Genomic DNA, 27,345 nt, shown 5'->3' on the forward strand with positions numbered 1-27,345 from the left:
TACAGAAACTGCCACGCGGTTTCTACTGCTAAAGAGCACGAGCTAGATTTACCAGCACAAAATGATAAACGTTTTATACCTCCAGATAAAGTGAATAGCTTAGCTTAGGGTCATTATGATGATGACCCGACACGTATGGAAATATAAATTTCTATTTATACTCCAAAAGAAATTTGAATGTAATTTTTTGTTCATGTCTAAGTGTGAAAAACAGTAAATTTGACTTTCTGCCAACAGTTTGCATGAGTTTCAGAAGGTTCTTCGAACTTAACAGAAGACAGCGCTGATGTGTAAAGATTCGGGATTACAGTTGAATTTCCGCTAACCTTACTTGGCTGTCACGACGGGTCCTGTCTTTTTTATCAAAGCAGTAAAGGTCACTGGGTATCATGTAGATGGTGTTGCTGGGGATGTGGGGGACCATGAACAGACAAAGCTATATGAGAAACAAATGTTATGAAGGATAGTTTGTGAGTAAATGTGGACATTGTTATTATAGAAATTTTGTTGTACAAGTTAGATGAAAATGAGCTTACAGATGCTTTTAGGTTCTTACGGTTAACGAATTTATGCCACCTTGAGAAAGGACTAAGCACTGGCTTATAACAGAAATTTATTGTATGAGAATGTTGGATTCCACATGATCAATGTGAATTTTTTTATCTGCAGCATGAATGAGGATTTATCTTTTGAGGGCTTCTTTGTAAGACATTTGAAGAAGATGAATGGTCAGGAGAATTAGATTTCTTACATTCATTCTTACCTGGAGTGTATAGTGAAGCTGTCCACGTCTCGCTAAGTTTCATGGCTTCTTCATTTCTGTCACGATTATCCCCATGTTTATAGATTTCCGTGGCTTCTTTGTAGAACTGTGGTTATAAGTTCGTCATTGTAAATAAAATGTTGGTTTCAGATTATTTCACTTCATGGATGGAGGGCATGCTCTGGTACGACTGATTTTTCTGTTTTCCCTATTCCTCTAATATGTCTGTGTTCTTTCACAACTTACGCTTCTGTTCGTAATTCTGTTGTAGACATTATCTCATACAGGTATGGGCTTGACATATTTTCTTAGTTGTTCTAAACACTGGTCTATTATTATTTTTCTGTAAAATCCGTTCTATAAAGGAAAATCGTGCTACCTTGTCAACACGCACGGTATATAAAATTCTATGTACGGCGACAAAGTCCACATTGGCACTTCAAGAAGAAGCGTCAGTGCACGCCTGAAGGAACGCCAAACTCTTTGACTACCACCGAAAGAAAAAGAAATCCGCTTACTTCAAAACAGGCTGATTAGTGAGGGAAATATGGGAACAATTTTAACAGAAAAGGAATGATGTGTGGACTGTAGGTTGCGACGTTTAAGAAAAACAGGAGAAGGCAGTGGTGGCTTGTTTTTACTCATATAATGTTCTCCTGCCTATCCGTTACATGGCGGGTTTCATAAAACGCCCTACCCATCCAGCAGAAATGTCAGGTTCTATCAACATTACAGTTTATGAGGGGATGTATTTTAGCTTTCCTAGTATCACTGACTTTGTTTTGTTTACCTTACATCTTCTCAAATGTCCCGTAGATCTCGTCGCAATTGGCTTCTTATCCATATAGGCGCAGGATTCGAAGGTCAAACGAGAAACTGTGCTAAACTGAACTGGCACTGTGGGGGAAAACCCAGTTGAAATGGTACAATACATTATACATACGATCTCTGGATTGACAAAGTGCAGGCAAGAGAAAGCTCAATTGTAACAGTTGTGGAGCGACGGAGCTTGGAGGCAGTAGTGTGCAGGCAGAGATGATAGTCATTCATCAGCAGCAGTACCGTACAGACAGAGCTGATAGTCGGTCATGCCTACAGTTATTGTGTAATGGCGCACACTGCGTTTGAAGTGTTCTTTGTGTCTGTTACTATTAATGCTTGTGTGTTTAACGAAGTAAATGTTGTACAGTAGAATCCGAGAATAACTAATTTCAGTAGTATATCGGGCACCATCACTTACAATAATGAGTGAAGTTAAGAATAGGAAAGGAGCATTTCCAATCTAAATCAACTAAAGAGTGTATTTGGTGCGCAGACGCATGGAATAGCCTTCCACAGTGCTACGTAATGAAGTTATGAAAACAGACGATGATATTTGATTTTTCTTCATTAACGTTTAGCGGCAATCAAGAAACGAAAGTAAGAGCCCGATTAATTTCATTCATTAAATTAAAATCCATTGAAGCTAACCGTGTACAGAGCACCAAAGCAAGATACGGTCTAACGATTCATAGCATTTCGAGATGTTTAACACTTCACACGAACGTTCACCGAGGCACTATTCAACACGAAAAATAATTTTCGGTAACTCGTTGCACTATAGTGCCCAAAGTTCGTGCTGCACTTGTTCATTCCTAACATATAACTTGTAGTGAGTTGTTACACACAAATGTTTCCGAGACACTTAATTGCGACGAATAATCATCGGCATCGTTTTCCAAATGACCGTTCCCACCTTTATTGCTTCTCTCGTACACGGTAGAAGACTCTAATGAGTTACACTAAGAGTTTGGCGCTGAGTGGTCCATCGTCTTCCACCACTACCAACTGAATTACAATGTTCTTCTTATTTAGGTCTTTACTTTAATTAATATCTCCATAACGTTATTAACGTTGTATCAGTGCAACTAATGTTGTCGGTAGCCAACGGCTTTGCCGTAGTGGTAACACCGGTTACCGTCAGATCACCGTAGTTATGCGCTGTCGGGCTGGGCTAGCACTTGGGTGGGTGACCATCCGGTCTGCCGAACACTACTATTGGCAAGCGGGGTGCACTCAGCCCTTGTGAGGCAAACTGAGGAGCTACTTGTTTGAGAAGTAGCGGCTCCGGTCTCGGAAACTGACATACGCCCCGGAGAGCGCTATGCTGACCACATGCCCCTCCATATCCGCATCCAGTGACGCCGGTGGGCTGAGGATGACACGGCGGCCGGTCGATACCTTTGGGCCTTCATGGCCTGTGCGGGAGGAGTTTAGTTGTAATGTTGTCGGTATGGCTGGAGCAGCACAGCTGTGTTCATATAATAAATATTAATTTACAACATCGTACTGCTTCGCGCCGTGCTCAGTATGTGACTCCCGGCTGTCTATATCGTTGGTTACCAACGTAGGGGTAATAACCACTTAGGGGTTAAATGAAATCTTCTGAGAGGTAAAAAGTAAACGATCCGATTCTGCTTCATAAAACAATACATTGTGCATTATAGGCTGTATAGTGCTTTTTGAAACTCGTCCTGTTAGCTAATTTCGGCCGTGAGCCTCTATCAAGCACATTTCCTGTGTCATGTATTCCGTATCATGCTCATGACACAATCAGCAGTGTGCGTCGACTTAATTGTCATTTTCAAATACGTCTACATTGATGTGACGTCCATATTGCGTCGTTAGTGGACTGTTGTATAACTGTAACTGCTTTAACAAGATCATAAATGTTGTCAAGATGTTGAAAACAAATGTTAATTACTACGTGTCAAACTGCTGTCACGTAGTAATTAACGTTTAATTTTAACATCTCAACAACCTTTAAGATCTTGTTAAAGCAGTGACAGTTACATAACAGTCCACTAACGACGCAATATGGACGTCCCATCGCTGTAGACGTACATGAAAATGGCGATTAAGCCGAAACAGACTGTCGTAAATGAAAATAAGGATTACTTATTATAAGCAGATATTAGGTGTATCTACTGTAACAATCAATGATTGTACAGGTTATCAGTAATTGCTTTTTCTCAATTAGTGGCACTAATGCGGTGGATGTTGCAGGTTCCTCACAGAGTCCACTCACTACACACATGTTGTGCTTTTTCACGAACTTCGCTGATGATAAAAGTGAGATATGTATATAACAAATGCTACACTATAAGATCACAAGTATCCGGACACCAGGCTGAAAATGACTTAAAAGTAATGCTGGAATTCAATACGGCATTGGCCCATCTTTAGCCTTGATGACAGCTTCTTCTCTCGCAGCCATACGTTCAATCAGGTGCTGAAATGTTTATTGGGGAATGGCAGCCAATTCTTCACGGAGTGTCGGCTGGTGAGGCCTGGCACGAAGTCGGCGCTCCAAATCATCCCAAAGGAGTTCAATAGGTTTCAGGTCAGGACTCTGTGCAGGCCAGTCTATTACAGGGATGTTATTGTCGTGTAACCACTCCTCCACAGGCCGTGCATTCTGAACAGGTGCTCGATCGTGTTGAAAGATGCAATCGTTATCCCCGAATTGCTCTTCAACAGCTGGAAGCAAGAAGGGGATTAAAACATCAATGTAGACCTGTGCTGTGATAGTGCCATGCAAACAACAACATGAAAAACACGACCACACCATAACACCACCGCCTCCGAATTTTACTGTTGGCAGTAAGCACGCTGGCAGATGACGTTCACCGGGAATTCGCCATACCCACACCCTGCCATCGGATCGTCACATTGTGCACTATGAGTCGTCATTCCACCCAACGTTTTTCCTCTGTTCAATGTTCACGCTCCTTACACAAAGAGATGCGTCGTTTGGCATTTACCGACGTGAAATGTTGCTTATGAGCAGCCACTCGGCCATGAAATCGAGGTTTTCTCACCTCTCGTGTAACTGTCTTAGTACCTGCAGTGAATCCTGATGCAGTTCGGAATTTCTGTGTGATGATCTGGATAGATGTCTGCCTATTACACAATACGACTCTCTACAACTGTCGGCGGTCTCTGTCGCTCTACAGACGACGTTGTCCTGTACCTTTTTGTGCTGTACGTCTGCCTTCACGTTTCTACTCCACTATCACGTCGGAAACAGTGGACCGTGGGATGTTTAGGAGTGTGGAAATGTCGCGTACAGACGTATGACACAAGTGACACCCAATCACCTGACCACGTTCGAAGTCCGTGAGTTCCGCGGACCGCCCCATTCTGCTCTCTTACGATGTCTAATGACTACTGAGGCGCTGAAGCGGAGTACCCGGAAGTAGGTGCAGCAGAAATCACCTAATATGCTAATATGAAAAATGCTTGTTTTTGGAGGTGTCTTCTCCAAATTGTAGATAGTAACTATAGGAGTCCAAAAATTTCTCTATTACTCACTTTAAGTCGGATAAATTAATTAATTGACAACACTACACAGTAGTAACTACAAGAGGGCTACTATAGTGCTTTATACAGTATAATTATTATTATTAGGATTAGTATCAGTATTATTGCTGTTACTATAAGTGACTGTGACCAGACACCATCCTAAAGTCGTCCAGTTTATGCGAATTGAGAAGAAAGCAGAGCAGCAATCAAGTGATATATGGACAGTAAGGATAGTGCACACATTTCCAACTGGTTAATTTAAATGGGGTTTCAGTTTGCAGATCAAGCAAGTGCCACAATGGAGAGGAGTACTGCACGAGAAGTATATTTTGTAACAAGTGTATACCCTCACCTTGGATAGTTACGTGTATGTAGTAGCACTTGCGATGCACTGCGAATTTCTTCGTCAGTCATTCTAACTCAGACGCACACATACACACAAAAACTAAACATAATTTATGTTTCATCATTTTAAAAACAAAACTGTCCCAAGAAATGTCTTTCATTCTACAGTGTAGCTAGGTGCTAAAGTTGGCGATAATGTGGGGGAGTGGGGATACAGTCGGCAGGAAGGAGGGAGACGGTGGGGGTAGTAGCTAATGTCTAACTGCACTCAGGGGTAAAAGTCTGAGAAAGGATGGGAATCACAGATCTACAAGGTATTCCAGCATAATACATGTTACAGTCACCGCTCGCAGGCTGGTTTGCAAGCTCTGAAACCATCTGCCGCACAACTGAATGCACGGTACTCTCTCCCTGCCTTGATGCTACTGAATGCTATCTTCGGACTGATAGCGAGCAGAAGTAAAATAAAAATTTAATGTGGCCGAAAAATGTGGCAGAAACGCCACAATCTCAACATCGTCGATGGGTACGTTTTGCCTTCGACAGAGGACAGTTTGATAACATTTATCTCTGACAAGGATTATATCTGGCGATCTCGTGTAAACTTGTAACACGCCCCCTTTCCATTTCCAGTATAATTGTCGGCTCCGAAGTCTGACCACTCAGCTGGGCACAGGACACCTCTGAAGACGTGCGATGCAGCTCCGGAAGAAACATCTGGAACGTAAACGTATCACGGACTTCTACATACAACCCAGAAGATTCACCGCAAGCCGACTAGCTAAAGTTAGAATTCGCTGTGAACGATACCTCTGAATAAATAGATAACGTGTGGTACACCAGCTGAAAGGCAAATCTCTTCCTTTTTTATTCTTGTATCTTTATTTTCCGAGCAACAACGGAAGTTAATTACTTGGGAGTTATTAGTGTGGGGGCCGGATTTATTTTTATTGTTCGGCGGCAGTTGCAGTGTTCGTTATCAGCTGCAGCTGACGGCTAAACGATACTCAGGAGTAGCGTGAAACTTTTAATTAGTTGTTCTCTGCCTTGGGTGCTGCGGTGAGGCGGTCGTTAAAAAGGGGTAATTTTTTTTCAGCCATCTTACTGTATACCAACAGCAAGCAATAATAAATTAACTGAGTAGCTCTCATTGAATTCTTAAATGGAATGAAATTGGGTTATTTAAACGAATTTATTGTGAGGTCACCTATTCTGCATGGAGGCTGACATGACATGACATATTATCTGAGTTTAACGTCACTTTCCAAAAGTTACGTCTTGCTGTCGTAAACGGAAAAGGGAGTGTCACAACCGTTTCGAGAATAAATGCTAATTCGTTCAACATGTAAGTTGTGAAATGCTACTAACAGCCGATAAAGAGATTTCAGAATAAGCATGACATTTCTGCCACTGAAATGCCACAGTCGTTCGGTTTTCTGTGCTCTTTTACCAAGATATATTGTCTTTGAGAGAAAGACGAAAGTATTCCTCCAAATGAGTGCACAGTGTTTCAAGCGTTACATTTTAGACGACAAAATAAACAACATGGCCAGAGGAAATTACACGTCTAGCACCAGGACCGAAGATTGAAAATTATTTCATCGTTGTCTTTCCTGGGGAGTTGAAGAAATATAAATTCTCGGGGCTACAGCCGCGTAAGCGTAGAAACGGCGAGATGTTGCGATAAGTGGTATATCTGGAAACATGAGAATTTACTGTTAATAGTAACTCCTCTAGACTGTAAGTATTGAAAAACTAGAAGCATTAAATGAATCGTCGAATTTCCAGCAGCCTAGACTCGTCATTGTAAGGAAAGCTGTTGGTATACGGTGTAATTTTGGAAAGATATGGTTTCCCCAAAATGTATGTAGAACAAAGACCACAAAGTATTTTTCCTCTTCATTCCAGTTTTACAGAATTTACTTTGTTACATAAATCGTGTCTAAAGACTACTTCATTTCAGTTCCTTAGATGTGAATACGTAATTACTATCGGCCAAGCTAGAAGAAAATGGTTTCTGGAGGCATCGTAGTCATTCTGCCCGCTGTCTAGTTTCAAAAGACAATACATTTCTTCTATTTCTCAAAGCACACGTTGTCCACAGTTTCACTAAGGCGGTTTAATTGCCCCATTTTCATCATAAACGTTTGCCCGTCTTTTTTCTATTTCCCCTCTTTTGTCTCTTCTCTTCCTCTGTTTATGATTTATTATGTTTATGATTTATTCATTCCTCTTCTTCTTTCATTGTTTGTTTATAACAATAATACAAGTTATAATAAATATTACTACTTTTATTAGTGGTAGTAGTAGTAATGGTGTTGGCATAATAAATTGCAATGGTAGGCTTGTAATATTTCCTCATCTATTTGGCAATTTTAGCACGTACAGCAACAGAATATAAAAGTTTTAATATTGTGTACATTGAGACAGCACAAAGAAAGGTTTACTGGGGTTAAGAGAGGTGGTGATGACAAATGTGGTAAATACTGACATGTAAAGCAGGTCAATATGTAAATAACATCATGCTCTTGCTCTTTGGTTCAAATGTCTCTAAGCACTGTGGGACTTAACGTCTGAGGTCATTAGTCCCCTAGAACTTAGAACTACTGAAACCTAACTAACCTAAGGACATCACACACATCCATGCCCGAGGCAGGATTCTAACCTGCGACCGTAGCAGTCGCGCGGTTCCGGACTCAAGCGCCTAGAACCCCTCGGCCACCGCGGCCGGCTCTTGCTCTTTAAAAGGTTTTGCACTTTCGTGCTTCAGATCAGTAACCGTGACGAAGAAACAGTCACGGTCGTTTACTACATTCATTCATCTTCACGCTGTCGAATGTGATGGCATAATCAAAAATTTTAGATGTGGCTTCCATGTAATTGAGCCAGTCATTTGGCAATTCAGCTTTCGCGTATCAAGACTCTATGCTGAATTTATTTTCCATTAAAGTAGACTTTCTACGGGGAGGGGGTATTTCTATCAGTTCCGTTCGTAATCACAGATACAATACTAAGTAATGTAAACGATATACATAAAACTGACAGTCGTCTTGTAACTTCACTTAAATGTCCTAATGAAATGTAGTGAGAGGTTTTGAACTGATTTACAACTATCTTTAGGCAAGACGTTGTGGTAATGCTATATTCGTTGACAACGGTTAAACTTTCGCAAGCACAACAAAAGTTTCAGTGGTGTGTTTCTGATGGAAACAGATTGATTAATGTTAGGGCGAATTTCTGCAAACCGCTTTACGACTTCTTATAATCAGTTCCAAGTTATAAATAAAAATTTGTGCAGATCAAATGTCTTTGACATTTACACGATCTGAAACTAAGTTCTGAGAAATAAATTTTTAAAACCTCTTGAAATTACGTAGAAGGTTACTTGTTCACAGTTGAAAGTACACGTTTTCCGTTCCGATAGAACTGACTGTACGAGCAGTTGGCTGTCAGAAAGATTATTTATTTCGTGTTTTATTCTTTCTAGATTAGAGTACTGTGTGAAAAAAAAATTGAAAGAGAATGAAAAGAATTAAAGGGAAAACATTCTTAAAATAAGCATATGCAGATGAGATATTACGTATTCCGTTTTTGAGGCAGTAGAGTGAACTCCGACATCTGCAACGAAGTTATTCCTACAAAAGAGATGTTGGCATTTCATTTCTCTCTTTACAGTACTTTCGGAACTATACCGGCTTCCTCTTACAGAAAGAAGGTTCGCCAATACATCGACAGAAATTAGGTTCAGCAATTACTCTCAGGAAAAAGCGCTGCAATTGTCGACAGATGTTTCACCCTGTCATCCACGATGGCAAGTAAATAATTAAAGACAGAAATTGATGCAGAAAATAATGCGTATCTTTACAGAATGTGACTTTTAGTACTTCTCAACATAATCATCACCAATGTAAATGTACCGAGCGAGGTGGCGCAGTGGTTAGCACACTGGACTCGCATTCGGGAGGACGACGGTTCAATCCCGTCTCCGGCCATCCTGATTTAGGTTTTCCGTGATTTCCCTAAATCGTTTCAGGCAAATGCCGGGATGGTTCCTTTGAAAGGGCACGGCCGATTTCCTTCCCAATCCTTCCCTAACCCGAGCTTGCGCTCCGTCTCTAATGACTTCGTTGCCGACGGGACGTTAAACACTAACCACCACCACCACCACCAATGTAAATACACTTGTCCCAAGGATGAACGTGTTCTCTCTTTATACCTGATGCTAAGAAGCCTCTGTCTTGTTGACTGAGCTACTTTCCTACAAAATCCTTGGCATCCTCTTTGTTGATAAGTTTTCTCCCACGTAATGCCACCTTGAGTGAAAAAAACAAAAGGAATATCCGAGGGAACCAAACCAGGACTGTAGGCAAAATGAAGTAGTATCTCCCAACCCACTTTTCCAATGGTCTCTTAGGTCAGCTGGGGGTGTGAAAGTCAAGTATTGAAGTGTAACAGTATAACGCCGTTTCCTTTAGATCCGCGACGTTTTCATGTCACTGCTGGCTTTACTTTGTTCATCAGCATGCTTGAGTAAGAGATACAGCTTACTGTACACTGACCATCCCAATAATCACAAAAGATGACACCTTGAGCGTACCGAAACACGGTTAGCAAGACTTCTCCCGGCTGGTGCTTTCGCTCCAAATTTCTTTTGGAGAGCTCAGCTACTGTGCTTCTTTCCAAGCTTTATCATTTGAATTCTTGTTGAAAATTGTAAACCCAAGTTTCACGACCTTCAAATCTTGTTCAAAAAAGGATCGCTTTCTCTTTCATATCGTCCTTTCAAGTCACTACAGAGTTTGATTCTTATTTCCTTGTGTAGTTGCGTCAACTCTTTCGGGACAAACCTTGCACTTGGTTTGCTCTGTACTCTAACTTGTTACAGTTTACGTTAAAAAGAGCGACAACAGTTACTACAACTCTTTTTGCATATGTTGAGCTGTAACACATCGGTTATCAGGAATAGTGTCGTCAACGCATGTTTCAAGCGAAGGAGTACACGCTGCCACTATCCTGCCTGGACGTTACTCGTCACTCACTGAGGTTTGATCGCTTTTTAAGTATTCTACTCACTTCTTCTAAAAATTTCTGGGATTCATACAATTTTCACCATACTGCAAAATCATTCGAGAAAAGATTTTAGCTGGTTTTTCACCGTCAGAATCCCAAAGAAAAGAAAGAAAATGCAGACCTCTGATCGTTGCTGAAATTGTTGTCCAACTTATGTGGAAGGTACAAGTAAGTCCTCCGTTGTAAAATGCAATAGCGAGATAATGAGAAAAATCGTTTTTGTCCGTTAGCTGTTACCAGCGCATCCCAGTGATGCCAACCTAAAGTAATGAAAGTAGAAAACTCCCCCCCCCCCCCCTCCACAAACTGTTTCACTTCCTCATCAATTATTCTCTAAAGTTTTTGTGTGTATGTCTTATATTAGACTCTCATATAAAGTGGCTGCCGCGATGCACCTCAGTATAAAAGAGAGCGTTCTTACGTACCGCGAGTATTATGTTTCATGCAGCTGTTTCATATATTTTGTCTCTGTAGTCACCGGTTCTCACAAGGAATGTTTATTATTGGCATTCAGTTATTAGTATAATTTGCATGGAGACCGAAGTTAACACCATTGGAGTAGTTGTCTGTTTTTGTTACTATGTCATGAATCAGAGATGAATTCTTTTACTTTTTCGTTGCTATAGCGTCAATCATCAAATTTTTTTTTCGCATTCTTTAATACATTCAGTAATAATACGTGATTTCCTTTTTTCTTTTATCAGTTTTTGATATTTCGCATACTTTTCCTTGTTGTGCACGGTAGAGCTTTCAGCCTTAGTAGTACCGCAATATAATGTTCTTCTGTCATGATCAACGTCTGTTATCGTTCCGTACGTTACTACACTGACAACTTTCCGGTACCAGAGAGTAGATGAAACAACTTACTACAAAGGTTAAACTTATACAGCATTTACGTGTCCTCTTCGTCTTAGACATACAATATTTCACTAATTGTCGCATAAATCATGGAGGAACCGGCCGTAGCTGCCCTCTGTAGTCGGCCGTCCACTAATTGTGTCCCTCTGCCCGGAGCTGCAGAGGTCAGCATTCCAACCACGTACACGAAGTCGTGACGCTAGTATGAACCATAAAAAATAAATTTGCAGTACTTATGTCAGAAATCATAATCATTTAAAACTCCTCAATTATTTTTTGAAAAGAAATACTCGCCTTACGTCGCTGCATAGGCAGCAGTGTCACTGAACATTCCGTCACACTGCGTGGTGATATGTGGGCTGCATCTGGTTGAGACTATAATGACCTTGCTGTCGCCGTGATGTTAAACTGAGCACCTCCCTTCCACAATTCAATACGCCTGGGTTTTATGTGCATCACACCAGTCTCCTGCCGAATAAGCACAGACTCAGTGCGTACACTACTGGACCGATGGGAGTATAAATTTGGTAAATTACAGGGTGTCTCAGGAAAGACCCCAGGGAAGGGTTCGCGGGTCACGCGGCGCGTTTGCGGGTTGTTGTCCCTGCGTCTGACGGTTGTCGCTATTCGTAGTTCTCTGACACCGACACTTTGCACCTGCCTCTTATGATGTACGACTGAGTGTACTAGTGTTTTCTTTTGAGTTTTTTTTTTTTGTCTAGTTTAGTCGTGTAATTGCGTAGGCTTCCGCGGCCAGAGTCAGTCGACATAAAAGTTTTCTGGGTTTGGTACCGCGTCGTAATGTAAAAACTACTGCAATCGTGGCCGAAACGTTGGTTTTTCTCCAGCAGCAGTAGTTTTACGTTATGACGCGGTACCAAACCCAGAAAACTTTTATGTCGAAGTTTACTCGTTTCAGATATTGTAGCTGGACGTTATTACTGCAATTGCTCCGAGTCCAGGGCTTTCCCTGCCCGTATGTCGCTAGGCCCGGTCGTCAGACAGAAACACCATGCGCCTGTCCTCTGTACTGTGTGACTAAGTGTTCGGGTGTTTTTTTTTTGAGTTTGTCTCAAGTTTTCCTTCGGTATGGTATACACGAAGAATCAACGACTGTTTCTTTTGTTAAATTATTCAGAAAGAGAATCGTGTGAGGAATGTCGGCTTAAAATCATACGAAAATTTTCCGGTGTGCATGTTTCCAATGATTCGACAATAAGCATATTAGTGAAGAAATTTCAAGATACTGGATATGTGTTACGCAAACGATGGCCCAGAGAACCAATTGGTGTAACCGAAAATAAATTCGGTATAGCGGTGGCTTTGTAAAGAAGTCCGAGAAAATCTTTGCAACGTTTGGCACTTCACATTCATGTGTCAAGAGCATCTGCTCACAGAGCTGTGTACAGGTTGAAATTGAAACCGTACAAAACAACGGTAGTGCATCAACTGAGGAACTCTGATACTGTTGCTCGACGCCGTTATTGCAACTGGCTGTTACATTTTGTGCACTGTGGGGAAGTTGATCCTGAAGTGCTTTTTTATCTGACGATGTAAGCCTGCATTTGTCAGGGTACATAAATTCTCAGAACAATCGACGTAGGAACTCCGAAAATACTCTTGAATTGTATCAACAACCTCTGTATGATGTAAAAACAGGAATGTAGTGTGCAATTGGTGCAAGACAAATTGTGAGACCAATCTTTTCCCACGAAGCAATACGTTCTGACAGGTATGTGAACAATATACTGTATCCTTTTAGTCGAGAAATAACACCTAACGAAAAAAAAATGGCTCAAATGGCTCTGAGCACTACGGGACTTAACAGCTATGGTCATCAGTCCCCTAGAACTTAGAACTACTTAAACCTAACTAACCTAAGGACAGCACACAACACCCAGCCATCACGAGGCAGTGAAAATCCCTGACCCCGCCGGGAATCGAACCCGGGAGCCCGGGCGTGGGAAGCGAGAACGCTACCGCACGACCACGAGATGCGGGCCCTAACGAAAAGATGGACGGTTATTTCAAGCAGGACAATCGCTAATCTTAGGATATTTGACTGGCCTCCTCGTTCTCCAAATCTAAATCCGTGTGGTTTTTATCTTTGGGGAATTTTAAAAGACAAGATGTATGCAACCAGCTCCCACACGCTCGAAGAGTTGGAAGACGGGGTTTGGCTACTAATTTTCCAGGTTTCGGTAGGTAAAATTCGTCGAGTCTTTGCTGATGTGTTCAGCAGACATCAGACTGCTCTTACCTCAGAGGGAAATAACTTTGAGCACCTACTGCAAATAAAGGCAAGTTAATCAGATGGCAAGGTCTTTCATGCTCGACTCAGGGGAAGGGCGCGCGCAGCCGACTACCCGCGAACCCCTCCCTGCGTCTTTTGTGAGACACTCCGTAGACAAAATGCAAACCACATTGATATTCTGAAAGTTTCCGAAAACTAAACAAGAAGTTCTGCCTAAGAAGGTCGTACACTTCCTGACAATTGATAAGGAACAGAGACATTGCTGGACAGAAATAATAACAGACTATGGTGTGCGATATTAATCAGTACATAAGTAGGCGTAATGGAGTTCGAGTGATATAAGGAAAGATGGTGCATATTTCACGACATGGAAAAAAGGATAACAGATACGAACAACATTCACGTTTGACATACGTCAGACTCGAAAACATACAGCTCGATATCAGACTCTCATTAAGGAATATGTCATCCTAGGGCACTAATGCTCATCTTGCAACTAGTATTCATTGGGGATACCAAACTACTGAGGAGTCCTTGGGGGTTATTCTCACATTCCTCTTCCAAGGCAGTTTCCAGTTCTTGCACCGTTTGGGAATAGGGTGTTCGTTCGTCTCCCACGAGAGTCCCAGGGGCGCGCTGTAGAGTTTAGGTCTGCGGAGTATGCATGCCATTCCATTCGTTCAATATCTTCACTTTCCAGTGTGTCCCGTACCTCAGCGGTCCCATGTGGGAGTCCAGAATCGCCTCAAATAGTAGGGGCCTGCTTCACCCCAAAGAAAGTAGACATCTTTCAGAATAATCTCCCTGCAATACCTCTGTGCTGTAATGGTACCTCACGCAAAGGTATGCAGTGGTGTTCAGTCATTGAGCATAATGGCTGCCAGCACCACCAGCGCCTGGGCCATACCGCTATAATTCGTGTGTCTGTAAAAACATCGATGTGCGGCGAAGCTTAAAACAACTGCCACCGTCATACCTTAACAAAAGATCGGGTCGAGAATCCGAGAAAATTCTGGTCCTATGCAAAATCGCTAAGTGGGTTTAATAACTCCATCCAGTCACTCACTGACCAGTCATGTGCGGCAGTAGAAGATACAAAAGAAAAGACGAAGAATAAAATTTGGAGTTTAAGAAATGGTTCACACAGGGGAACCGTAGAGACATACCGACGTTTGTCCCTCCGCCCTCCCTCCCTCCTCCCTCTTTCTGCCCGTACAGAGTCCCATTTAGAGCACACAGTAATAAGCATCCATGACGTAGAGAAACAACTGAAAAGTTGAAGGGAAATAAGTCGCCAGGTCCTGATGGAATTCCAGTTTGGCTTCACAAAGAGTACTCTACAGCGTTGACCACTCATTTATCTTGCATTTACATGAGTCTTTCGGCAGCGCAAAGCTCCAAGCGACTGCAAAAAAGGGGCAGGTGACGCCTATATACACTCCTGGAAATGGAAAAAAGAACACATTGACACCGGTGTGTCAGACCCACCATACTTGCTCCGGACACTGCGAGAGGGCTGTACAAGCAATGATCACACGCACGGCACAGCGGACACACCAGGAACCGCGGTGTTGGCCGTCGAATGGCGCTAGCTGCGCAGCATTTGTGCACCGCCGCCGTCAGTGTCAGCCAGTTTGCCGTGGCATACGGAGCTCCATCGCAGTCTTTAACACTGGTAGCATGCCGCGACAGCGTGGACGTGAACCGTATGTGCAGTTGACGGACTTTGAGCGAGGGCGTATAGTGGGCATGCGGGAGGCCGGGTGGACGTACCGCCGAATTGCTCAACACGTAGGGCGTGAGGTCTCCACAGTACATCGATGTTGTCGCCAGTGGTCGGCGGAAGGTGCAGGTGCCCGTCGACCTGGGACCGGACCGCAGCGACGCACGGATGCACGCCAAGACCGTAGGATCCTACGCAGTACCGTAGGGGACCGCACCGCCACTTCCCAGCAAATTAGGGACACTGTTGCTCCTGGGGAATCGGCGAGGACCATTCGCAACCGTCTCCATGAAGCTGGGCTACGGTCCCGCACACCGTTAGGCCGTCTTCCGCTCACGCCCCAACATCGTGCAGCCCGCCTCCAGTGGTGTCGCGACAGGCGTGAATGGAGGGACGAATGGAGACGTGTCGTCTTCAGCGATGAGAGTCGCTTCTGCCTTGGTGCCAATGATGGTCGTATGCGTGTTTGGCGCCGTGCAGGTGAGCGCCACAATCAGGACTGCATACGACCGAGGCACACAGGGCCAACACCCGGCATCATGGTGTGGGGAGCGATCTCCTACACTGGCCGTACACCACTGGTGATCGTCGAGGGGACACTGAATAGTGCACGGTACATCCAAACCGTCATCGAACCCATCGGTCTACCATTCCTAGACCGGCAAGGGAACTTGCTGTTCCAACAGGACAATGCACGTCCGCATGTATCCCGTGCCACCCAACGTGCTCTAGAAGGTGTAAGTCAACTACCCTGGCCAGCAAGATCTCCGGATCTGTCCCCCATTGAGCATGTTTGGGACTGGATGAAGCGTCGTCTCACGCGGTCTCCACGTCCAGCACGAACGCTGGTCCAACTGAGGCGCCAGGTGGAAATGGCATGGCAAGCCGTTCCACAGGACTACATCCAGCATCTCTACGATCGTCTCCATGGGAGAATAGCAGCCTGCATTGCTGCGAAAGGTGGATATACACTGTACTAGTGCCGACATTGTGCATGCTCTGTTGCCTGTGTCTATGTGCCTGTGGTTCTGTCAGTGTGATCATGTGATGTATCTGACCCCAGGAATGTGTCAATAAAGTTTCCCCTTCCTGGGAGAATGAATTCACGGTGTTCTTATTTCAATTTCCAGGAGTTTATAAGAAGGGTAAAACAACGGACCCGCAAAATCCTTAACATCAGTTTGCTGCAGAATATTTGAAAATATTCTGAGAACGAATTTAATAAATGTCTTTGAGATGAAAAAGCTTCTGTCCATAAATCAGCACGGTTTTAGAAAGCATCGCGTGGGTGAATCTCAACTTTTCCTTTCGTAACATAATATCCAGCGAACTACGGCTAAAGGGTATCATATTAATAGATTCCCAGACAGTATTTGATACACTGCCGGCTTGCATACTGTAAACTAAGGTGCGAGAGTACGGGATAGGTTCCCAGGTGTGTGAGTGGCTTCGAGACTGCTTGAGTAACAGAAAGCAGTATGTTGTCCTCGATGGGGAGTATTCATCAGAGACGTGGGTACCATCAGGAGCGCCCCAAGGAAGTGTGATAGAACGGCTGCTGTTTTCTGTATACATAAATAATCTCGCAGATTAGGTAAGCAGCAGAGTGCGCCTGTTTTCTGATAAGGCTGTGGTGTACGGGAAGGACAGTAGAAGGTTTACGACTCGCAAGAAGTTTCTAATTGGTGTGATGAATGGCAACTAGCTCTAAATATAGAAAAATGTAATTCAATGCAGACGAGTAGGAAACACAAATGTTCGAATACAGCATTAGTAGTATGGTGCCTGACACCTGCACGTCGATTAAACATCTGGGCGTAATGTTGCAGAGGACTGTAATAGGGAAGACTAACGGTCGACTTCGGTCTTGGGGAAAATTTTACGGAAGTTTAGTTCACTATAAAGGAGATACAGGATAATGGTGCGACCCATGTAGATGCAGGTATCGCTGACGTCCATGAACAGGTTGCAGTGTGTAACGCGTTTCCCTCTCTCTCACCACACTAACTGATGGCCAGAGTCACTGCCACAGTAAAGCGGGGTTCGTCGGTGAACATCACTGTTGACCACGGTTGCTGACCCCAACCAACATGATTCCTACACCAACGAACCCCTTCTCGACGAGGGCGTGGTTGAAGTGGAATACATTTAACAGGCTTCCGAATGTAGAAAATAGCCTTATTTAATCGCCGCGACATGTTTCTGACAGACACACGTGTACCGGTAGCGGTTTCAAGATCTGCAGCGACATGCCTGGCAGTGATATGTCTGTTCCTTTCCACCACCACGGCCACATATCAATGCTCTCGAAGTGTGGTGGTCCGCCTACGACAGCGGACGTGCTTTCACATAGCATTTTTACCTTCAGCGGCCTTTTTCAATTGCGAGATGACTCTTTCGGACATACTTATTACAGAGGTAACACTAGTAATACTTTCACAGGCTTCGATCCATCAAACTACTCGTCCACAATCGTTAGAAATCAAATGGCCTCTTGTAGACCTGTTGCCGTACAATATGGAATGCCGCAGTAATCGATTCCGCAACAACCTTCGTCTCACAACATACCGCACGAAGTTTCAATATTATACAGAGCGTTCGTACACAGGCTCCGCTGATCGGGTGTTCCGTAGCATTTGGCAGTTGTCCTTTAGCAAGTGACAGTTCTTCCTTAGCAATTGTCAGGCAGTGTAATAAGGCAGTGACGAAACATCGTCTTTCTGAGACAATAAAGTTTATACGGGTTTCGGAGCTCATCATGGTATGGTGCTGCAGGAAGACTGCCAGAGGACTGATGAATAGAAAGGGACTGGCAGTTGACCATGAACAGGATATATCAAAGAACGGTCAAAAATGGTGATCGGATGCTTTTATAGACCACCTGGGTCAGTATCTGTAGTTGTACAGCGCTTCAGACAGAGCTTGCAGAATATCTTTAGTAACTTTCTTGATTATGCCGTTGTAATGGGGGGTGACTTCAACTTGCTAGGTATAGAATGGGAGTGTTATTCCATCAAAAATAGTGCCATAGACAGGGAATCTTGGGGCATTATTCTGGATGTCCTGTCAGAAAGTTACCTTGAGCCGATGGTTAGAGAACCAAATCGTGAGGGTAACGTCCTAGACCTCCTGGCAACGAACAGACCTGAAATTATCAAATGAGTTAACGTAGAGAAAGATATCAGTGATCATAAGGATGTGACAGTATCTATGACGACGGGTCCTACATCGAATGTTAAGAGAGGTAGGATGGTATATCTGTTCAGTAAGGGTGACAGGATGAATACCTCAGCAGTCAGCATCAAATATTCGGTGATCAAGACGAAGAAGTGGAAAACAAATGGAAAAAATTCAAAGGCATCGTGCACTATGTCCTACACAGGTACGATCCGAGTAAGGTCTTAAGGAATGAGAAGACCCACCAAGGTTTAATTGCCATGTTAGAAAAGTGCTACGTAAAAAAAGAGAACTTTATCTGAGATTCAAGAGAAGTAAAAACCTAGCTGACAAACAAAAACTGAATGAGCGAAAGTGAGCGTGAGAAGGACAATGAGAGACGCGTTCAATGATTTTGAAAGTAAGAAGTTGTCAATCGACCAGAGTAAAAATCCTAAGAGATTTTGGTCGTATTTAAAATCAGTAAGTGGGTCAAAATCATCTGTTCATTCTCTCAGCGACCACACCGGCGCCGAAACGGAAGATAACAGAGAGAAGCCCGAAATATTGAATTCGGCCTTCCGAAGTTGTTTCACCCCGGAAGATCATAAGACAGTCCCTCTTTTCAATCGACGTACGAAAATCGAAATGACACATATTTTGATTACCGATCTCGGAACTGAAAAGCATCTAAAATCGCTTAGTAGTGGAAAGGTTTCAGGCCCAGACGAGATACGTATAAGAATCTACAAAGATTATGCCAAAGGATTTTAGCAGTAATTTATCGTAGATTGTTTGAGCAACGAAAGGTGCCTAACGACTGGAAAAAAGCACAGGCCATTCCAGTTTTTAAGAAAGGCCGGAACACAGATCCACACAATTATAGACCTATATCGTTGACGTCAGTCAGTTGTAGAATTATGAAACACGTTTTATGCTCAAGAATTATGAGTTTTTGAAAAATGAACATCTTCTCTATAAAAATCAACATGGATTCCGCAAATAGAGATCCTGTAAAAAAGAGCTCGCACTGCTCCTCCACAGCTTAGTGGACAACGGCGCTGTGGTTGATGCCGTGTGCCTCAATTTCAGTAAGGCATTTGACTCCACCTCGCGTTCCCTTTTAACGAGAAAAATACGAGCTTAAGGAGAATCAGAGCAGACCTGCAATTGGATTCAAGACTTTCTTGCAGATAGAACTCAACTCGTCGCTCTTAACGGAACTAAATTGACAGTTGTAAAGGTAATATCCATACTACCACAGGGAAGTGTGATAGGACCGTTGCTGTTTACAATACATATAAATTATCTAGTAGAAGGAGTCGGATGCTCTTTAAGGCTACTCGCAGATGATGCATTTCTCTATACCAAAGTAGCAACGCCAGAAGATAGTAAGAATTTGCAGAACGACCTGCAGAGAATTGATGAATGGTGCAGACTCTGGCAGTTGAACCTCAACGCAAATAAATCTAACATATTGCGCATACATAGGAAACGAAATCCACTACTGTACAACTACACTATTCATGACAAACAGCTGGAGACAGCGTCTGCCGTAAAATATCAAGACGTAACTACCCAGAGCATCCTTAAGTGGAATGACCGTATAAAACAGATAGTGGGAAAAGTAGACACCAGACTCCCATTCATCGGAAGAATCTTAAGGAAATGTAATTCATCCACGAAAGAAGCAGCTTATAAGGCGCTTGTTCGTCCGATTCTTGAATATTGTTCATCTATGTGGGATCCCTGTCAGGTAGGACTGATAGAGGAGATAGAGAAGATCCAACGAAGAGCGGCGCGTTTCGCCAGCTTTACTGAGATGCTATAACACCTCCACTGGCAGACGTTACAAGAGAGGCATTGTGCATCATGGAGAGATTTACTATTGAAAATTCGGGACAGAACTTTTCAGGTGGAGTTGGGCAACATATTATTTCGCCCCACACAGATCTCGCGTAATGATCATTAGGAGAAAATTCGAGAAATTAGAGCCAATACAGATGCTTACCCACAATCATTCTTCTCACGCACTATCCGTTAGTGGGTTAGAGGGAACAAATAGTGGTGCCGAAGTACCCTCCACCACACACCATTAGGTGGCTTGCGGAGTATGATGTAGATGTAGATGTAACGTATTGTGAATTCGCAGAAGAAATGTGCTACTGAATAAACTTACACCGTTGGTGTCAAACTGCTGGAAAATTAACTATCCCAAAACATCTTGGAATAACCATCTGAAACCACTTCAAATGGAATGACACCTAATTCATGCTATATTTCACACATTATGTGTTACTTTACCGTACAAATTACGTAATATGGATCTTTGTTTGTCTGTTATAATTTTCTGTTTTTATCACCACTGTAACCACCATATTCCACTACATGCTATATTATCCGCAGTAATGGGACGCACTTCAAAGAGACATTGAATTATAATTATTCGCCGTTGGGCTACAAAAGCACGGAAATTTCGAACTGCGCTAATACGTGCTATGTTAGATTCACTGCCAATGGGACACGCTGTTAAAGACCAGATGAGGCGCACAACTAAAGATCGAAAACAAGCCGCATAGTCGACTACATTATCAAACCTATCGCTGTCGTAATTCATCATTCCCTTTGTTATTACTTAGGCTAGACGTTGCCGCAGCCTAAAATATAGAAATATAGACAATGATATCTGTGGTACCTAAAGATACAATAAAAATGAAATATTACTTACTTGGAAAATAAAAAAGAGAAACACTTGAAATTTTAATTCGTTGACTGCACACCTCACTCTGAAACGCTTTCCTATTACGTTTCAGAACTACGTGAGTGATCTTGTCCCTGCATTGTCGCGACAGCTGCTACCACTAGCGCTAGAGTTGAGAAGCAGCTATTGTCCGATTCAATACGCCAAAACTACGAAACCGTTCGCTTTTTAGTGTTGAAACTAAGCAATACCTCTTTTCCCTCTCCTTTAAAGCGTGAAAGGCTATCTTTGAGTAAACATTTACACGCAGTGAGTGTTGACCCAGAACTTTAAATGGCATGCCGCTGCTTGAAGCTGATGCGTGGAGTCTGAGGAGAGTTTTGCTGTAGAAGCGAAGACCAAACGGAGCTGTGGGCAGAAGGCAGGCCTGCGAAGAGTCTGAACTGCTGTCGTCCATAGCCAGATGCACTGAAAATACCCTGCACCTGCTACTATCGACACTGTTTATGTTGTTGGACATTACTACAAAACATCTGTAACTTAATGGGATAGATATACAACATGCTTATATCAGTACAAAAAACAGAAGTATAATAACAAAAGTGGTAATCACCTAGTACGGAAAAACAGTTATTAGAGTAGGTACATAAATTTAAATTTTTAGGTGTTATGCTAACGTGTTGATTTAAAAGACGGAACTGAGAAGTCCAGTTACCTAAACGTTACCATCAAAATATCTCTCCAAAATAAATTAAGAACAGAAACTAGTATTACAATTTATAGAGTTGTGTCGGTGTCAGCATTAATGTATGGAAGTGAATCTTGAGTAATGAAAAGAAAAATTATAAAATAAGGTTACTGGCCAACAAAATAAAATTCGTTAGGATACACAAACTTAGATTGCTTAGGAAGGAATTGTAAATATTTGATATTAACGAAATGCTTGAAGAAAATAGGCAAACTTCGATATCACCTCTGTTGAGAATGGAAGAGTCAAGCTTACCACAACATTGTAGAAAGTAAACTTTCACTGCCGGAAATGTCACAAATTAATGAAATATTCCGGGCTATTATGCCGTTATTGAATGGGTTTCACATTTAAGCCCAATATTTCGTCCCCATCTGTGTGTGGACGATTCACACCCTGATTTGCTACTGACTGCAGCAAGATTCCGGTTACACGTGCTTCCTCGCAGTGACGTCACATGTTTTGAATACCCGAGTACAATTGGCCGTTGTCGACTGCCATCGTCCGCTGTTGCTATCACCCAATGGTGGAAGGTTCGTACTCTTTTTCTTCATCGCTGGAATCCAGATGTCCTTCAGTTTCACGTCCTCCTCATTCCTATCAAAATTCCTGGGGTGTTTTACAGTGGCTATGGCCTTTCTTTCACCGCATCCGTTTGTGGTTGCCGGTACTTGAGTCCTATCAAACTGAATATATTGTCTCCTGGGTGCAAAGCATGCTCCGCAATAGCTGATCTGACAGTCATCCCCCTTCTTCAATTGTCCTTGGGCTCTTCTAGTCGTGTTTGACGGTACTTTTTGTAGTATCAACGTACAGCTACCCACAACTACACGGAATCCTATAACCTCCTCCTTCTTCCGGCAGTTGAGGAACATCATTCGCCAATTTTAGGTTATCTTGTATCTCCGGGGTGGGTTTGTAGCGTACCGCCAAGTTCTGTTTTTTTTTTTTTTTTTTTTTTTTTTCAAGATTATTCCTATACAATCAATAATGTCCTTAATGAAAGGCAGGAAAACTTTCGATTTCACAATAGCTTGTGCAACGCCATGATTTCTGTCCGTTGGTCCAACACGCTTTTTACCTCAGTGGAAGAATAACCATTCTTGAACGTACTGGTGAGATGCTTTAATTCTGCGTCAAGGAGCTCTGGTTTGCAGATGTTCCGTGCTCTAACCACAAACATTTTAAGATGCCTCGCTTTTGTTGTGGGTGGTAGTTCGAATTCCGGTATAGGTAACAGTCTGTGTGCTTTATGATAAGCCTTGTGGCCTAAGCTACCACCTTCTTTCTTGAAAACTAGCATATTAAGGAAATTTAGTCTTTCTCCTGCTTCCTCCTCCATGTTAAACTGAATCTTCCGATTAATTCCGTTGAAATGTTTGTGAAAACAAGCTATTTCCCCTCTGTCATGCCTCCACAGAGCAAACGTATCATCCACGTAGTGGTATCAAATAATCGGTTTCTTATTGGCAGCTTTGAATGCTGCTCCTCGAAGTTTTCCATAAAAAATTCGCTGTAACGGCGCGTAAGGGGCTCCCCATAGTCACGTCGTCTGTGTGTTCATATTAGTCATCGTTCCATTTGAAATACGTGGTTCTGACCCAATATTTAAACAGTAACGCAATATCAAGAGGAAAAATTCAATTCAGCTTTTGCAACACCTCATTGAGGGGTACCATAGTAAACAGAGATATCACATCAAAACTAAATAATATATGCTCTGGCTAGAACTCTATGCCATTTAACTTATTGATGATGTGTGCCCAATTATCGATATATGAATCCGATCGCCTCAGATACGGTCGCAAACAGATTGGCAAAGAAAAAGTGCCCACTATAGGACTTCAGGAATATGTCCTTCGTTCACCTTCAGCAGATCATAAAGTCTCGGTGGTAGCGCAATGGAATTGAACGGACTTTTCTGAACGCTCTGTTCGATAGAGGGTAGACGATCTCCGCAGATGAGAACGAGAGGTTAGGTATAAATAAGAAATCCATTTGACCACGGCGTAATAACACGGAAAATTATATTAATTTTTACCACAATATTTCCGACAGTATTCTCCGTAATGTAAACGATGGCAAGGAAAATCAAATGCATGGACCAAATGTTACTACAACAGGCCGACCAAGACCTAACGCATAACAGAAGAAGAAGAAGAGGAAGAAGAAGAAGGAGAACAAGTTGTGTAGTCTAATGCTATTTATTCACGCCAACGAATCTTAGACTGTCCTTGGCACTGTCTTCCAGCCTTTACTGGCTCGTGCTTACCGTCCCTGCCAGTACCATGCTAATACTGTACTAGATATCCCTCTAACATATTCTTTCTCCTGCTGTGGGTCTTACGTACACTACATACATCACCAATTCCCTACAGTACCACATAGTTGCGTATTTTATGTACCAACCTAGTTCTGACACTCATTTCAATGGTGGCAGTAACTTCTTCTCGGGGAACAAACGTAAAGAGAACACGTTCAGTCTATTGCATTTAAACATACCCGCATAAAGGTTCTTTCAGATAAATGTAGAAAAGGGAAAGGAATTAAATTTTTAAATTTCACGCTAGCACAGACACAGGCGACGAAAGGAAGAGATGGTGACATAGCTATTCAACAGAAAGACCATGGCCACACGTTACTACATGGAGACCAATTGTCGGGCACAAGCTACACATTCAGCAAAATGTCCACCGAGAGAGAGAGAGAGAGAGAGAGAGAGCGAGAGAGAGAGAGAGAGAGAGACGAAGATACATTCGTTAGCTCTTGTTACGTAAAGCGGCACACGCTACCTCGGACACAGCAACACATTTCGGAGACTTGACAGTGCAGTTAAGAGCCTGTCACCAACTTCAAGCAAACACAGCGAAACGAGGACAGCTGCTCATTAGTAAAGAGGCGAGCCTCATTCTGGCGTAATGAGCATATCCTCATGTCATTACCTCCATCCCGTTTCCATAAATACCACTGTTCTCCAGCTACGAGTCAGTGGGTCTTCAAGATTTATAATGTCTGTACTGAAGCACTCAATTTAGTGATTACTAAGGTGTAGTGACATCCTTGTGTTAGATGTTCCAGCACTTCTGGTGTATACACTGCTTGCTGTTGCCTAGATTATATCAAAAATAAAGAAAAAGAGGAAAAATAGCCACGATCTGCCACTTGTGGGACCTCGTATTGGCCACAGCCTACCACATAGCTGATGGGGAGACTGAGGCTCTTCCAACACCAGTACATCTCTTGGTACTTATCGTACCAACACCAACGTCACTGCGGGCCATCTGATTTCTCAGTTCCCGATCATCATTGCCGGTACTTCTGGTTGCCAGGACCTACCTGTTCGGTAGAGCCACGATCAGTCGACTACACGACTTCAGATAGTGCAGTACATCCGGTAGGGCCGTGGGTCAGTGTCATATTCCAGAACTGGATCGAGTACGTTTTAACACAGTGTGGGTCACATACTGAGGCTATGGCTTCGTATGCAGACTGTCAGACGGCAGTCGGCAAGACTTCTGCGTATTGGCAGTGTAGCGGCCATTGCGACCGGCTACCTGAGCGAACAACAAGACCCAGTGGAATTCCACCACAGCACCATAGCACTGGCAAGAGGCATCAGCCAAGACTGACAAGAAGACACGGAACTGTAAATATGAACGGATAAATATAAACATGCTAATCATGTTTTATTATAGCCGATAGACGATGTATAGGTTCTACAACATCCTCCTGACACTGTAGATATGTCTCTGCTTGGCATCCGTACATACGAAAGAAACGTTACTCTCTCTGCAGAGTTATGAACATAGCTTACTTAGTTATATTCCCAGTAGTTACAGCAAAGAGAGATTCTTTTCTATTCTATCGTGCAGCTGCGTGTTTAAAATCAGCTGTAGGCAGATTCAATCAAATTTCAACCGGTTTCAGTTAGAGAGCTAGAAACGTTCAACGTTTTAGGGGATGATACAACATGCTGTAAGTAACTAGCTGTGTTGATACCAGAGTTTTGCTGGCGGACTGTACATTTAAATGAGGTGTTCGAACGAGTGCTCATTTTTCTGGTTACTCAGTGCGCTTTCTACGAGAGCTGAGCACGAGATGTAAAGCTGCTGGTTTCATGCAGCGACAAGTTTACTTGAAGTTGAAGGTTCGGCGACATAAACCGTATTCGTTTGATTTCCCCACAAACAGGTATCTACTGGGTTTATATCGGATGGCCGTGAATGCCAATCTTGAGCACCATTACGACCTTCCAGAAAAACGTGTTGTTCAGTTCTTTAACAATATCACGAGCAGAATGAGCTGCGATGACTATCAGACTGAATCCACATACTACCTCTGATAAGACATCGGGGAGAGCACATGGACTGTTTGCGTTAAAAACTCCATAGGTTTCACCTGTTAGACTACCTGCAAAGTATTGTGCACCGTTGATTTGATCTACAAGAATTCTGCACCCCACGTTAGTTGACTATCTGCTTTGACGATCGACACGTACCTACTTAGGATGCTCTGCCATCCTGTAATGCGTATTACGGTTATTCACCGCACCATAGTATGTGAACCTGGGTGCGTCAGAAAAACTAACACCTTGTGTGGCATTCAAGATGAGATTATTCACAGCCCATTCTCAGAGTGAAACTCCGTGTTTCTAATCATTCCTGTGCAACTTCTACGGCAGTGAAAGTTGTTAGGAGTGAAACTTGTAACTCTGTACTGTTTACCACACAGATGTAACGCTCATAAGAGTGATTGCAGTTACTTCTCGTAAACCGAAATGAGAATCGTCGTGTACCCCGGCTAAAACAAACAATTACATATTCTCATTTCTTGCTGGTCTTTGTCCTTTAACGCTGCGCCTGTTCCTACTGCTTAGTTCTCTAAATCGTTTCCCAGCACATGAACGGAATCGCTGATTGGGCTCTGCCACCAGATTATTTATTAGCATAGGCTGTGGCTTCTTCATTGGCAGCATAATGGCATTTTCCATGCATGAGGCACATGTCAACGTACTTTTTGGATGTGCATATGTTTATTCCATTTTAGTATTCATGGCAGGCCGAACAACGTTTGTTTGTGCATTAACGAGCTGCCTTGTATACGGCAGTGCAAAGATACACTACATGCTCTTTTTATTCCGTTTTGTTGCTTGCTGCTGCTGGAAAAGACTGCTAGTGAAGAAAAGGTCAACAACATCACTGCAGACGATCTGGAGTGTCCTGGAACGACCCGGCGAGAGAGGGGGCAGATTCACGCCTGGGCGTGCAGTGAAAAAGTGGCTGCAAATGTTTATTGTAGTAGACTTATACAACCCTCCTTCCTGTCTCAGAGCCGACTGCAGAATCCGCTGACGCCCCGATGACGAGATGACATCTGTTGTCTT

Source organism: Schistocerca nitens, chromosome 9, assembly GCF_023898315.1.
Source record: "Schistocerca nitens isolate TAMUIC-IGC-003100 chromosome 9, iqSchNite1.1, whole genome shotgun sequence".
NCBI lineage: Eukaryota > Metazoa > Arthropoda > Insecta > Orthoptera > Acrididae > Schistocerca > Schistocerca nitens.